Source organism: Oncorhynchus masou, chromosome 7, assembly GCF_036934945.1.
Source record: "Oncorhynchus masou masou isolate Uvic2021 chromosome 7, UVic_Omas_1.1, whole genome shotgun sequence".
In the NCBI taxonomy this organism is placed as follows: domain Eukaryota; kingdom Metazoa; phylum Chordata; class Actinopteri; order Salmoniformes; family Salmonidae; genus Oncorhynchus; species Oncorhynchus masou.
The window spans coordinates 10,154,156-10,169,213 of record NC_088218.1 but is presented as its reverse complement, the minus strand read 5'-3'; the positions used below and the strand labels follow the sequence as shown (position 1 = coordinate 10,169,213).

Below are 15,058 nucleotides of genomic sequence, written 5' to 3'. Positions count from 1 at the left end.
TACATTTAAGTCATTTAGCAGACGCTCTTATCCAGAGCGACTTACAAATTGGTGAATTCACCTTCTGACATCCAGTGGAACAGCCACTTTACAATAGTGCATCTAAATCATTAAGGGGGGGTGGTGAGAAGGATTACTTATCCTATCCTAGGTATTCCTTGAAGAGGTGGGGTTTCAGGTGTCTCCGGAAGGTGGTGATTGACTCCGCTGTCCTGGCGTCGTGAGGGAGTTTGTTCCACCATTGGGGGCCAGAGCAGCGAACAGTTTTGACTGGGCTGAGCGGGAACTGTACTTCCTCAATGGTAGGGAGGCGAGCAGGCCAGAGGTGGATGAACGCAGTGCCCTTGCTTGGGTGTAGGGCCTGATCAGAGCCTGGAGGTACTGCGGTGCCGTTCCCTCACAGCTCCGTAGGCAAGCACCATGGTCTTGTAGCGGATGCGAGCTTCAACTGGAAGCCAGTGGAGAGAGCGGAGGAGCGGGGTGACGTGAGAGAACTTGGGAAGGCTTGAACACCAGACGGGCTGCGGCGTTCTGGATGAGTTGTAGGGGTTTAATGGCACAGGCAGGGAGCCCAGCCAACAGCGAGTTGCAGTAATCCAGACGGGAGATGACAAGTGCCTGGATTAGGACCTGCGCCGCTTCCTGTGTGAGGCAGGGTCGTACTCTGCGGATGTTGTAGAGCATGAACCTACAGGAACGGGCCACCGCCATGATGTTGGTTGAGAACGACAGGGTGTTGTCCAGGATCACGCCAAGGTTCTTAGCGCTCTGGGAGGAGGACACAATGGAGTTGTCAACCGTGATGGCGAGATCATGGAACGGGCAGTCCTTCCCCGGGAGGAAGAGCAGCTCCGTCTTGCCGAGGTTCAGCTTGAGGTGGTGATCCGTCATCCACACTGATATGTCTGCCAGACATGCAGAGATGCGATTCGCCACCTGGTCATCAGAAGGGGGAAAGGAGAAGATTAATTGTGTGTCGTCTGCATAGCAATGATAGGAGAGACCATGTGAGGTTATGACAGAGCCAAGTGACTTGGTGTATAGCGAGAATAGGAGAGGGCCTAGAACAGAGCCCTGGGGGACACCAGTGGTGAGAGCGCGTGGCGAGGAGACAGATTCTCGCCACGCCACCTGGTAGGAGCGACCTGTCAGGTAGGACGCAATCCAAGCGTGGGCCGCGCCGGAGATGCCCAACTCGGAGAGGGTGGAGAGGAGGATCTGATGGTTCACAGTATCGAAGGCAGCCGATAGGTCTAGAAGGATGAGAGCAGAGGAGAGAGAGTTAGCTTTAGCAGTGCGGAGCGCCTCCGTGATGCAGAGAAGAGCAGTCTCAGTTGAATGACTAGTCTTGAAACCTGACTGATTTGGATCAAGAAGGTCATTCTGAGAGAGATAGCGGGAGAGCTGGCCAAGGACGGCACGTTCAAGAGTTTTGGAGAGAAAAGAAAGAAGGGATACTGGTCTGTAGTTGTTGACATCGGAGGGATCGAGTGTAGGTTTCTTCAGAAGGGGTGCAACTCTCGCTCTCTTGAAGACGGAAGGGACGTAGCCAGCGGTCAGGGATGGAGTTGGATGAGCGAGGTGAGGTAAGGAGAAGGTCCCCGGAAATGGTCTGGAGGAGAGAGGAGGGGATAGGGTCGAGCGGGCAGGTTGTTGGGGGCGCCGGCCGTCACAAGAAGCGAGATTTCATCTGGAGAGAGGGAGAAAGAGGTCAGAGCACAGGGTAGGGCAGTGTGAGCAGAACCAGCGGTGTCGTTTGACTTAGCAAACGAGGATCGGATGTCGTCGACCTTCTTTTCAAAATGGTTGACGAAGTCATCTGCAGAGAGGAGGAGGGGGGGGAGGGGGGGGAGGATTCAGGAGGGAGGAGAAGGTGGCAAAGAGCTCCTTTAGGTTAGAGGCAGATGCTTGGAATTTAGAGTGGTAGAAAGTGGCTTTAGCAGCAGAGACAGAGGAGGAAAATGTAGAGAGGAGGGAGTGAAAGGATGCCAGGTCCGCAGGGAGGCGAAGTTTTCCTCCATTTCCGCCGGGCTGCCCGGAGCTCTGTTCTGTGAGCTCGCAATGAGTCATCGAGAGCCACGGAGATGGGAGGAGGACCGAGCCGGGCTCTGGAGGATAGGGGACATAGAGAGTCAAAGGATGCAGAAAGGGAAGAGAGGAGGGTTGAGGAGGCAGAGTCAGGAGAAAGGTTGGAGAAGGTATGAGCAGAGGGAAGAGATGAAAGGATGGAAGAGGAAAAAGAGTAGCGGGGGAGAGAGAGCGAAGGTTGGGACGGCGTATACCATCCGAGTAGGGGCAGTGGAGTGTGTTGGATGAGAGCGAGAGGGAATAGGATACAAGGTAGTGGTCGGAGACTGGAGGGGAGCTGGTGAGGTTAGTGGAAGAACAGCATCTAGTAAAGATGAGGTCGAGGCGTATTGCCTGCCTTGTGAGTAGGGGGAAGGTGAGAGGGTGAGGTCAAAAGAGGAGAGGAGTGGAAAGAAGGAGGCAGAGAGGAATGAGTCAAAGGTAGACGTGGGGAGGTTAAAGTCGCCCAGGACTGTGAGAGGTGAGCCGTCCTCAGGAAAGGAGCTTATCAAGGCATCAAGCTCATTGATGAACTCTCCGAGGGAACCTGGAGGGCGATAAATGATAAGAATGTTAAGCTTGAAAGGGCTGGTAACTGTGACAGCATGGAATTCAAAGGAGGCGATAGATAGATGGGTAAGGGGAGAGAGAGAGAATGACCACTTGGGAGAGATGAGGATCCCGGTGCCACCACCCCGCTGACCAGAAGCTCTCGGGGTGTGCGAGAACACGTGGGCGGACGAAGAGAGAGCAGTAGGAGTAGCAGTGTTATCTGTGGTGATCCATGTTTCCGTCAGTGCCAGGAAGTCGAGGGACTGGAGGGAGGCATAGGCTGAGATGAACTCTGCCTTGTTGGCCGCAGATCGGCAGTTCCAGAGGCTACCGGAGACCAGGAACTCCACGTGGGTCGTGCGCGCTGGGACCACCAGATTAGGGTGGCCGCGGCCACGCGGTGTGGAGCGTTTGTATGGTCTGTGCAGAGAGGAGAGAACAGGGATAGATAGACACATAGTTAACAGGGTACAGAAGAGGCTACGCTAATGCAAAGGAGATTGGAATGACAAGTGGACTACACGTCTCGAATGTTCAGAAAGTTAAGCTTACGTAGCAAGAATCTTATTGACTAAAATGATTGAAATGAAACAGTACTGCTGGAGTAGGCTAGCTGGTAGTGGCTGCGATGTTGACACTACACTAATCAAGTCGTTCCGTCGAGTGTAATAGTTTCTACAGTGCTGCTATTCGGGGCTAGCTGGCTAGCTAGCAAGGTTGATTGCGTTCCGTTACTTTAAAAGAACGACAATAGCTGGCTGGCTAACCTAGAAAATCGCTCTAGGCTACACAATTGTCTTAGATACAAAGACGGCTATGTAGCTAGCTAGCTACGATCAAACAAAACAAACCGTTGTACTGTAATAGTTACTACAGTGCTGCTATTCGGGGGCTAGCTGGCTAGCTACGTTAGAAGAACGACAATAGCTGGCCAGCTAACCTAGAAAATCGCTCTAGGCTACACAATTGTCTTAGATACAAAGACGGCTATGTAGCTGGCTAGCTACGATCAAACAAATCAAACCGTTGTACTGTAATGAAGTGAAATGAAAATGTGATACTACCTGTGGAACGACGCGGAATGTTGACCGGGTAGTTGGAGTTCACTCCGGTAGAGGTTATTAGCCATCAGTATAGCCCTCACATGACGGGCAAACAGCTTACAAGAAGCAATCCTTGTAAATAAGATAATTCATCAGTTCATGCACTTCAAACGCAATATCTTGGACAACTAAGACAACCATAGTTGAAGCACATAATGCACTGACCTGAAATGTCAGCGAGGTAATGGTTTTCAAGAAAAGTAGGGATATGGATAAAGAACTAGCTGTTAGCTAGCTGTTAGTATACTAAAGAGATCACTAAATACTATAATTATGAAATTTGTCATGATATGTGACATACAGAAGCACAGAAGAAATTACAATTCCAAATCACACCAGTCACCTACCAGAAACCAACATACTTCGATAATAATTAGAACCATCCAATTCATCTTATGTAAGATGGTGGAACAAGTCCGTTCAAACACTCCTTACTTCAAAGAATATTAGTGGAGCTCAAAGTTCAATCAATCCAAATCTCGCTGCAGAGCTATCTTATTGCGAATTAAGCGGAAGGCAATGAGCTTGGTTTTGAGAAGTTTTCAAAGCTAAAAAAGTTTATTAGATTGTTTTGAACTGATTAATTGATTCTGAACCTTAAAGCAACTGTTTAAACTTAATCACTTTCAGCAAGAACTTGCAGCAACTACACGAATGATAAGGTATTCAAGCAGAATGTGATGCCGCCACCACAAAGCTAAGCTTCATCCAATGAGAAATTTCCATTGAAGTGCTCATTTTTAATCACAAAAGTCAATCATGGAAATGACAAGAACAAATGCTCATAATTTATATGCAGAAGCATAATTCTCTCCAGACCCTAGAAAGAGCCAATCGCATAGAAATAGAATCTATTGATCATATTTCTATGGCCAGTCACAAATCGTTCTATATGAGCAAAGAATTAAATATTATAACTTGAGTATTGAGTCTGAATTAACAGCGCTGTGTGATGTCAATATTCTTTTACTTCAAAATGTTGAAACAAATCACTCAGAGATATAGGTACTGCTGACTGTAACACGAGCCACATCTTTCCAATCAGGAAAAAACAGATTCAAGCACACAGAAATAGGCCTTCATGACCAAACAGTCTCAATACAAACTGATCGGATTCCATTTTCTTTGGGCTGAGTGACAAAACACTTTGTGAGAAAGTGGTTTAATACAGGTGCTCATATTGGCTGCTGGCCAGACACTATCGAGCATCACTCTTTTACTTTCAATCGTTTCAGGACGAGTCTCTCACCAGTCGACATGACCAATTCATTAGTCTAAGCATCTTCATTATAGAGCATTGATCGCCAAACTGTTCAGCAGCCCGTAATTAATATCAGTTCATGAAATAACACTTAATCAAGCTCAGCCAATTAAACGGCGATCCTTCTAATGAGAATGCCAAAACTACAGTATAGTAAAACCCTCAACAGCCTGCAAGTCCAGACAAGTATAATGGAGCTATGTGGTGTATTGCACCGTCAAAAACAGCATCCATTTACTGGTCCATGAAGTCCACCTTAATATGGAATATTACATAAAAGTATAGAACCATAACTAGCCAGTAGGTATTACTATGGATTCACTTGAGTTGCAACTTCTTCACCGGGTGCTTAAGCTTCCTCCTGCTTTGAGAATCAATGTGTTCTGACAGCTGAGTAGGGTGCTGCTGTCAGACAGACTTGTGTGATGCTGATGCTTCTTCTCCTAGAGAGCAGCAGGTAGAGCCAGCAGCATCAGAATCCCCACAGGAAGTAGGAAGGAGCCTCAGGTAAAAGGTCACTACCACCCCTGGGAGATGCCTGGAAATGTCTGTTTGTAGAGGGCAGGTGGATTGACGTCTCCGTGGTCAGGACAGACCACGAAGCAAACGAGGGGTTTAATTTGACAGTGATGCGCTAACCAAGCATCATGGGATTGCCCTGGCCACCACTTCAGGTTCACTTGAGCCTTAGAGTACTGCTAATGATTATAAAGAGAGGAAAAACAGGGATCCAGCAGCAGGTGCCATCCTCAGCACAAGACAAAGCAGAGCACTGATTCCATGTGACAGTGAGGGACTGTACTAACAATGTCAGCATACAATATCTGTAAATAAATGTAGAGTCCAGTGCTTTCTGCTGTTATCAATAACTCCTTGTAGCCTAATTGTCTGATCAATTGGCCATAGAGCCAGCCCACTAAAATAAGTTTATTCGGAACCAGTTGCTGATTAAAAAAGGTAAAACTAGACTTAGCCACAATGCCTCTACATCTGCATTACTTGCTGTTTATGGTTTTAGGCTGGGTTTCTGTATAAGCACTGCTGATGTAAAAAGGGCTTTGTGAATACATGATTGATTGATTGATTGATTGATTAACAAGTGTGGTCCATGTGGACTCAAGCAAAGCAGTCCTGGCTGCATTAGAGTCATGCGTGGCTTGCATCAACAAAGTGAAATTCGGCAGCTTTAGAGAGGGGAGCATTTAACGTGGTTAGGTTTGAAATTGGAGAAGCGGCACTCTGTCTATTAGTGTGTATCGAGTGCAGGACTGTTACAGATATCAGCTATCACAGCATGGTGCTGCAAAGCTCCATGTCTAGAGCAGTAAAACTCTTCATTATCATTTACTCTTTTTGCATTTGTCCTGCAGGCTGATTTAACTTCTGCTATAAAGCCTTGTTCTTGGGGTTAAAGAGGACATTCTCATTGGGTGAATACAGTTCAGGGAACATCTTCTAATTCAAGTTCTTGCCTCAAGCAGAATTTTTATCATCACGGGCCAGCTCTGCTTCAGTCAAACAATGGGGAAGAGAGACACTTAAAACTTAACGTTTTGCTCTATTAAAATGTTGCGCAACACAATAACCCACAGTGACCTAGAATGGCCAGATCTGTTCACACACCAGTGTGCTGCTGCACATTACAAACCTTGCTAAAAGGAAGATGCTCCCTTAATGGATTTTTAAGGTCTTTAAAAAAAAACTGTATTCAACATAGCCTATAGCTATTAAAACATTACATGTGACCCTTCTACAAATTAACCCCCTTTTCACTACAACGTTGTTTCTTTTAACTATGGCTGTTTACTCATTTGTAAATACTGAGTATTTAAAAATATACCTTTTTAAATAAGCACGTGTGTAGCTCTTCTAAGAACGTGTCTCAAATCAGTCATGAAAAATCGCTTTAATGACACCTGCCATAGTTAGACAAATAAGAAAAGCAAAAACACAATGTAGCCTATTCCAGCAGAATCCATTCAGCAATAAATCCCGGCATAACAAATACAGTGAGTATATTAACGCAGCGCTGTCAAAAACAGCAGACATTGTGTTCAGTTTAATAGAACCAGCAATTCAATGAAACAAAATTGCCATAACATCGTTAGTTATAGGCTAACTCATAGGAAAACTTACAAGTCTGCACAAAAAGTAGCCTATGCATTCCCCCTTTTCCTAATAGGCTACAGAGAAAAGACAGAGAAAACATTAACCCACCGAATGAAGTGAAAGATTCCTTGTTTTGTACGGTCTCCTTGTCGCCCAGCTCTCTCTCGTTCATGCACGGTTCTGTTCCGTCTCTATTCACAAACGCGGACGGCGCGCACCGCTTCTTGAAAAGTTTAGTGACGTCAACCCAAGTATTTAAAAATCCGCTATTCCGCTGCAATTGAACAGCTTCCCATTTAAATTGATCACGTACATAACATTATATCATTAAAAAAATCGTTTGGGATTAAAACTGAAACTGATCATATGCTTTGATATTAGAAGATGATCTATTGTAGTCAAATGTCTCTTTCTCTGGCCAAAAAAAATACTTTTGAGATTTCAAAAAACATGGGAAGACTTCTAGCCTTTCTAAATAACTTGAGACAGAACAGTAGATTACAGCATTGCACAGCCCCAGCAGAGAAACAGTTGACATGATTGTTTATCATGGGCAGTGGCGACCCGTCATTCAGGGCAGGTGCAGCCCCATCTGTTTTATGCCCCACCTCTTTAGCTAAAACCATATTTATATATATTTTTGTTGTCGCCTGTTTTGCATGTTATTTTGGCATTAATACTAGTCCCATATTAGTTTACAAACAATGTAAAATATAAAAATAATAATTGAGTTAAGAAAGCCGCTTGCAAACATGGCCTCTTTTACTTTCTTGAGTAAGGCAGCTCCAAAATGCAGGTGTTTCAGTCTCGCTCAGTGCTTTCTGTGGTGGTGGGAGGGGCAGCCAGCAGAACATACAGAGCATAGGGTTGGTAATGTTCTCTAGCTGCGCCGTGATTGGCTCAGTGTTCTGTCATTCATGGGGACACCACGTCACCAAAAAATCTACAGGGTGAGCTCCAGAAATTCAAGCCCCTTTGGTGATGCCATAGATTTATATTAGAAATGCCCATCCAAGAAGGCTCAAGGTCACACATAAAATGACGTCAAATCATGTTATATCTACCGTAGCTTTGATTGTAATGATCAAATAGCAAGCTAGATAATCAGTCATCATCAGGAATCAACTCGACAATCTACTGGCAAATCCTTTTCAATCATTGTCATATGAAGAGAAATGATAGATAAAACATATCGGTGCTCATCGGTCATTGGACATAAACATTACACAAGTTGGAAATCGCAAATTCAACAATGAGTGGTTTGGAAGGAATCAGTGGATAACTGCGAGTGTTGCAAAGCAATCACTAGCCTGCTATTCAGTGGAAAGGGTGTGTGGTTCAAGTCTGGTTTTAAGGGTCTCTTTTCCAAACTTAAAATGATTGACATTCACATGCAACACCATGGTCCAGAAAAGGTTGAATACATTGGCCATGACTTCTGCCACGTTCAAAATAAATGGAATTTCGGAACTGGGCAATCTCAGACTTCAGTGAGTTCAAGACAACTGGAAACATGGAAAATGACGAGCTCCGACTGGGAAAATACGTTTTGAACGTTCATCCAACTCGGAATTTCAAGTCGGGAACTCAGGCTCTTTCTAGAGCTCCGACCTCAAGATCACTGACAGCATGATTCAACCTTTCAGAGTTCCCAGTTGTCTTGAAAGCACCATAAATCAAGAGATGACATAAATCCACAGGAAGGACCACCGCTCCACTTTGCTGTTCAAGTGAGCATAGCACAACAAAAATGTATTGTATGCTGCTGCATAAATTCTGTAATATGCCAGGGAGATATGTATACTGTAGCTAAGAAAGTAATACTAAGTGTATGTTGTGTAGTAAGCTGTTAGTAGCCCATGTGCCTCACCCTAATAATTTTGTCCTTTTCCCCCTCATAACATAGCCTACTGTTCTGACTTGGTGTAGCCTGTTTTAGAGAAATGTCCTCATTGAATATTGTACGAGCTTTAACTGTCTGCTTATATGCCCCTTTTATTTATCCTATGGCTCTGACTTGGTGTACAGGGAGAATACTGTAAGAACGGCCCTTGTTCTGAATTCTGTCGCTGTGCATTTCAAAAGTGCTAAACAGATAGTTATATTGACTACGTTCGTCCTAGCTCGCTCATTAATGTCTTAATCTAAATTAGGGATTGCCTCTTATCCGCTCATCATTCCCTTATGCCATAGTTTGTACATCTCAATTGTCAGTAGAAACCACATTTTTTAAGCAAGTCAGCCATATCAGCTATGTTTTTTTTAAAGGCAATAAATGAGGCTGAGTAAACTGTTTCACTGCCAGACAAGGTTCCGCTGAAAGACAGGTGTAGCGGTGGTAAGGTGTTGGGACAGCTGTTGGGACAGCTTCTTGTAGGTCCTAATAGTTTTTGGGCACCGTTTGTTACCGTTATTGTTCAATTAATTGTTTAGTGTTGTGTTGTGTAGTGATTTTGCTGGCATGCATTCCCCCCCCAAAAAAAATGTGTTTTGCCCCACCAAGATTGACATGCTAACATTGCCACTGATGATGGAGGTTGCATATTAGCATAATAGGCTATTATAAATATGCATAAGCATAGTGCTTAAGTTTTTCCTTCGCTCTAGTTAGACTAGCCTATATCAATGAATGTCTGAACTATTTTGGGAATAGGAGTGTAACTATCTAAATATACACACTTTTCAAAGTAGTCACATTCTAACTGAAAACTGGGACAGAGGAGAGAGGAGGGGTGATGACAGGTGAGGTGACATGGTGGAATTGAAAAGCTCCTCTATGTTTTCATGTTGTCTGTTTCCCTCTAGTGATTCACTTCATCATAACAGAGTACCTCAGCTTGAGAGAGCATTGTGCTATAACCCCCCTTGGGAAAGATCATGTATCAGGCTGCTTTCTGAGAAAGTCCACTGTCACGGTCATAGGCTGGTTTATTTTGAACATCTTGTGGATTTATATTTTACCGCGGCCTGGCAATCATTACACTCAGTAGAGAGAGAGGTTTTGAATACTGTGCCTCTTTGAGAACATGAATCTGTTCTGCTTCAATGTGGCTATAACAACTGAACATATTTGAATGTAATTCACTGAAAAAGACATGCATTCTCCTTTCCTATCGTCCTATGTCTGATTATGTCTGGAAACTGCCCATAGCAGATCAAACCCAAAACCAGCTCATGTAGTTGTACGGAAACAACTGATGACAGCAATTTTCATGGCAATTTTGCCTGTCTGAAAGGGCTCCCCATTCAGATCGATGGCTGATTGTGTGTCAATGCATCATCATTAGAATCTCCATCAGACAAAGAATAGAAAATGGGCTGCACGAAGAACGCATCACCAAACAAGGAACAGATGGACCTTACATTTACCCACATAGCATAATGCAACATGGCACTGAAGTGAGAGTGGTGCCTGTATTATTACATACAACGGTGTATTCTGTAACGCCTTCAGCAATATTTCAAAGAGGATATCATTATGCATACACTACAATAAAGTGGATTGAAATGAACTGCATCATTGATGTTGAGCAAAACCTGCAACAGAAAGTTGAGAAGTGTCGAGGTAAGTAAGATAAATTAATTATATTTTAATGGAACATAAATATAGGACTTTGAAAGGTTAAAATCACAGTTAAACTCACAGGTGGCACCTTAATTGGGGAGGACGTGCGCGTGATAATGGCTGGAGTGGAATAGGTGGAATGGTATCAAATACATCAAACACATGGTTACCATGGTTACCATGTGTTTGATTCATTTCCATTCGCTCTGTTATTATGTGCCATCCTCCCCTCAGCAGCCCCCACTGGTTAAAATGTTGAGAAGAAGTCAGGAGTTGGCTGGGGTACCTGTTGGGATTGTATTAAGGAAGAAATCAAATGTATGCATAGTCAATATTCACTACTTCATCATAAAAGCTGACTTATTGTCAATGCCTTTCAAAGTACACTTAAATCATATTAGAGCTAACACTTTTTATGGCATGACCTATAGAGCATGGAAAATGCAGCAATGAGAGGACAATTTAACTAATGCACACAGATATATGATTCAGTATGTACTAGAATTCTTATGACTGCGTGCAAAGCCAACTGTCCAACTGTTCTGATACACATTACCAGTCAAACGTTTGAACACACCTACTTATTTCATGGTTTTTCTTTATTTTTACTATTTTTTACAGAAATAATAGTGTAGAATGATAGTGAAGACATCAAAAAAAGGAAATAACCCATGTGGAATGATTTAGTAACCAAAAAAAGGAAATAACCCATGTGGAATGATTTAGTAACCAAAAAAAGTGTTAAACAAATACACATATATTTTATATTTGAGATTCTTCAAAGTAGCCACCCTTTGCCTTGATGACAGCTTTGCACACTCTTATTCTCTCAACCAGATTAATGAGGTAGTCACCTGGAACGCATTTCAATTAACATGTGTGCCTTGTTCAAAGTAAATTTGTGGAATTTCTTTCCTTCTTAATGTGTTTGAGCAAATCAGTTGTGTTGTGACATGTAGGGTTGGCAAACAGAAGATAGCCCTATTTGGGAAAATACCAATTCCATATCATGGAAAGAACAGCTCAAATAAACAAAGAGAAATGACAGTCCATCATTACTTTAGGACATGAAGGTCAGTCAATCTGGAAAATGTCAAGAACTTTTAAAGTTTCTTCAAGTACAGTCACAAAAACCATCAAGCGCTATGATGAAACTGGCTCTCATGAGGCCACCACAGGAAAGGCAGACGCAGAGTTACATATGCTGCAGAGGATAAGTTCATTAGAGTTAACTGCACCTCAGAAATCTGCAATTAACTGCACCTCAGATTGCAGCCCAAATAAATGCTTCACAGAGTTCAAGTAACAGACACATCTCAACATCAACTGTTCAAAGGAGACTGCTTGAATCAGGCCTTCATGGTTGAATTGCTGCAAAGGACACAATAAGAAGAAGAGACTTGCTTGGGCCAAGAAACACAAGCAATGGATATTAGACCGGTGGAAATCTGTCCTTTGGTCTGATGAGTCCAAATTTGAGATTTTTGGTTCCAACCGCCGCGTTACTGTGAGACGCAGAGTAGGTGAACGGATGATCTCCACATGTGTGTTTCCCACCATGAAGCATGGAGGAGGTGTGATGGTGAAGGGGTGCTTTGCTGGTGACACTGTCAGTGATTTATTTAGAATTCAAGGCACACTTAACCAGCATGGCTACCACAGCATTCTGCAGCGATACACCATTCCATCTGGTTTGCGCTTAGTGGGACAATCATTTGGTTTTCAACAGGACAATGACCCAAAACACACCTCCAGGCTGTATAAGGGCTATTTGACCAAGAAGGAGAGTGATGGAGTGCTGCATCAGATGACCTGGTCTCCACAACCATTCGATTGTGGAGCATTCCAGGTGACTGCCTCATGAAGCTGGTTGAGAGAATGCCAAGAGTGCGCAAAGCTGTCATCAAAGCAAAGGGTGGCTACTTTGAAGAATCTAAAATCTAATATATATCCATTTGATTAACACTTGTTTGGTTACTACATGATTCCATATGTGTTATTTCATCGTTTAGATGTCTTCACTATTATTCCACAATGTAGACAATAATAAAACATAAAGACTAACCCTTGAATCAGTAGGTGTGTCCAAACTTTTAACTGGTACTGTATATAACTCATATCCGCTACTATGGAACAATTTGATTTGTCACATGCTTTGTAAACAACAGGTGTAGGTAGACAGTGAGATGTTTATTTACAGGCCCTTCCCAACAATGCAGAGAGAAAACAAGAGAAATAATAGAAAAATAAAAATGCAAGGAATATATACACAATGAGTAAACTTGGCTATACACGGGGTACCAATACCGAGTCAATGTGCAGGGGTACGAGGTAATTGAGGTGGATATGTACACATACTGTAGGTAGGGATAAAGGTTACCAGGCAACAGGGTAGATAATGAACAGTAACAGCAGCGTATGTGATGAGTCACAGTAGTTCATTGTGAAAAAAGATTCTGTGTTCTTGATCCTCAATTAAATGAAACAATTGGAATGGTTGAACATACTTATTGAGCAGTGTCTTTCTCTATAGGTTCCTATACATTCCTGTTACACGTCAATGAAATAGGCCTCTGGGGACATCAAAGTGCTCCTCACAATCAATATGGGGATCACGGAACACTTTAATCACCTGTCTACGCTGAGATTGGCCGTTCTGTGTTTTCATACCACGCTGATTAGGGTTTCTAATTGGCCAAACCAAACTCATTATGCGTATTGTGCTAAATCAGTGTTGCATGGTCCCATCCAGATGCAAAGTCGGGAAATACGGACAAGATATACACACACATGTACACACACACACACACACATACATGTACACACACACGTACACACACACACACACAGTCTACTAATTACCCTCCAATATTCTTGAGTTTGTTTACCCAGACAACACAAACAAACATGCTCATTCATTCTGACTGTTTAGCAAGTCACAAGCACACTGATTTGATTTGATTTCAGATAAAGCAGTGATATTGTAAATCAAGATGTTCAATGTTGCAACTTGCAAATGTTCAAAGCTCTATGTTTTCTAAAGGTCAGTCTATAATGACCATTCATGGGTTAAAGCTCTTCCTCCAGTGTTTCATAATCATGTCAACATTGTTCAGACTGCACACTGTGCACAACACGTTGCTTGTATTTCTTAGACTTGCACCACTGTGCCTTTCATGAATGTACATGAGGCAGCAAGAGAGCTACAGTTTCTGTATTCAATGTCTGTATTCAGTGGATGACCTTATATAAAATGAGTAGTCATTAAAGTTATAATTGTAAAAGGCTCTAAATGCATAGAACAGACATATTCCCAATTGTTGGTCGGCTCCATGAATGTAGTATTTATTGTGATGATCCGTACACATTGACCAAGCTTCATCTATATATCAGTCACTAAGCAACCTCATTTGATACATTAATCAAAACCCAATCTGAGCTGTATTACCGACATTTGTATATCATAGACCTCTCATCTATATTTAATGGCTGATATTAGACTCTCACCTTGATCAAATATTCTGCTAGCACCGCTCAAGTTTACATATCCATTAGTCAACCTGGGGTCATGATTACATATCCATTAGTCAATCTGTGGTCATGATTACATATCCATTAGTCAACCTGTGGTCAGGATTACATATCCATTAGTCAACCTGTGGTCAGGATTACATATCCATTAGTCAACCTGTGGTGTGATTACATATCCATTAGTCAACCTGTGGTCATGATTACATATCCATTAGTCAACCTGTGGTGTGATTACATATCCATTAGTCAACCTGTGGTGTGATTACATATCCATTAGTCAATCTGTGGTCATGATTACATATCCATTAGTCAACCTGTGGTCATGATTACATATCCATTAGTCAACCTGTGGTCATGATTACATATCCATTAGTCAACCTGTGGTCATGATTACATATCCATTAGTCAACCTGTGGTCATGATTACATATCCATTAGTCAACCTGTGGTCATGATTACATATCCATTAGTCAACCATTGTGGTCATGATTACATATCCATTAGTCAACCTGTGGTGTGATTACATATCCATTAGTCAACCTGTGGTCATGATTACATATCCATTAGTCAACCTGTGGTCATGATTACATATCCATTAGTCAACCTGTGGTGTGATTACATATCCATTAGTCAACCTGTGGTGTGATTACATATCCATTAGTCAACCTGTGGTCATGATTACATATCCATTAGTCAACCTGTGGTCATGATTACATATCCATTAGTCAACCTGTGGTCATGATTACATATCCATTAGTCAACCTGTGGTCATGATTACATATCCATTAGTCAACCTGTGGTCATGATTACATATCCATTAGTCAACCTGTGGTCATGATTACATATCCATTAGTCATATCCTGCCTGTGGT

General features: G+C 42.7%; 1 protein-coding gene across 2 annotated transcripts in view; it reads right to left on the bottom strand.

Annotated features, from left to right (window-relative positions):
- Nucleotides 1-7,586, bottom strand: part of LOC135543225 (PTB domain-containing engulfment adapter protein 1-like) — a 32,199-nt gene extending 24,613 nt beyond the window's left edge. The window contains exon 1 of one of the 2 annotated variants that reach the window (XM_064970344.1): nucleotides 7,201-7,586. The gene's annotated coding sequence lies outside the window, so the exon portion shown is untranslated. The remainder of the gene's footprint in view (nucleotides 1-7,200) is intronic. The other variant, XM_064970343.1, reaches the window with a different exon arrangement.
- Between the last annotated feature and the right edge of the window lie 7,472 nt (nucleotides 7,587-15,058).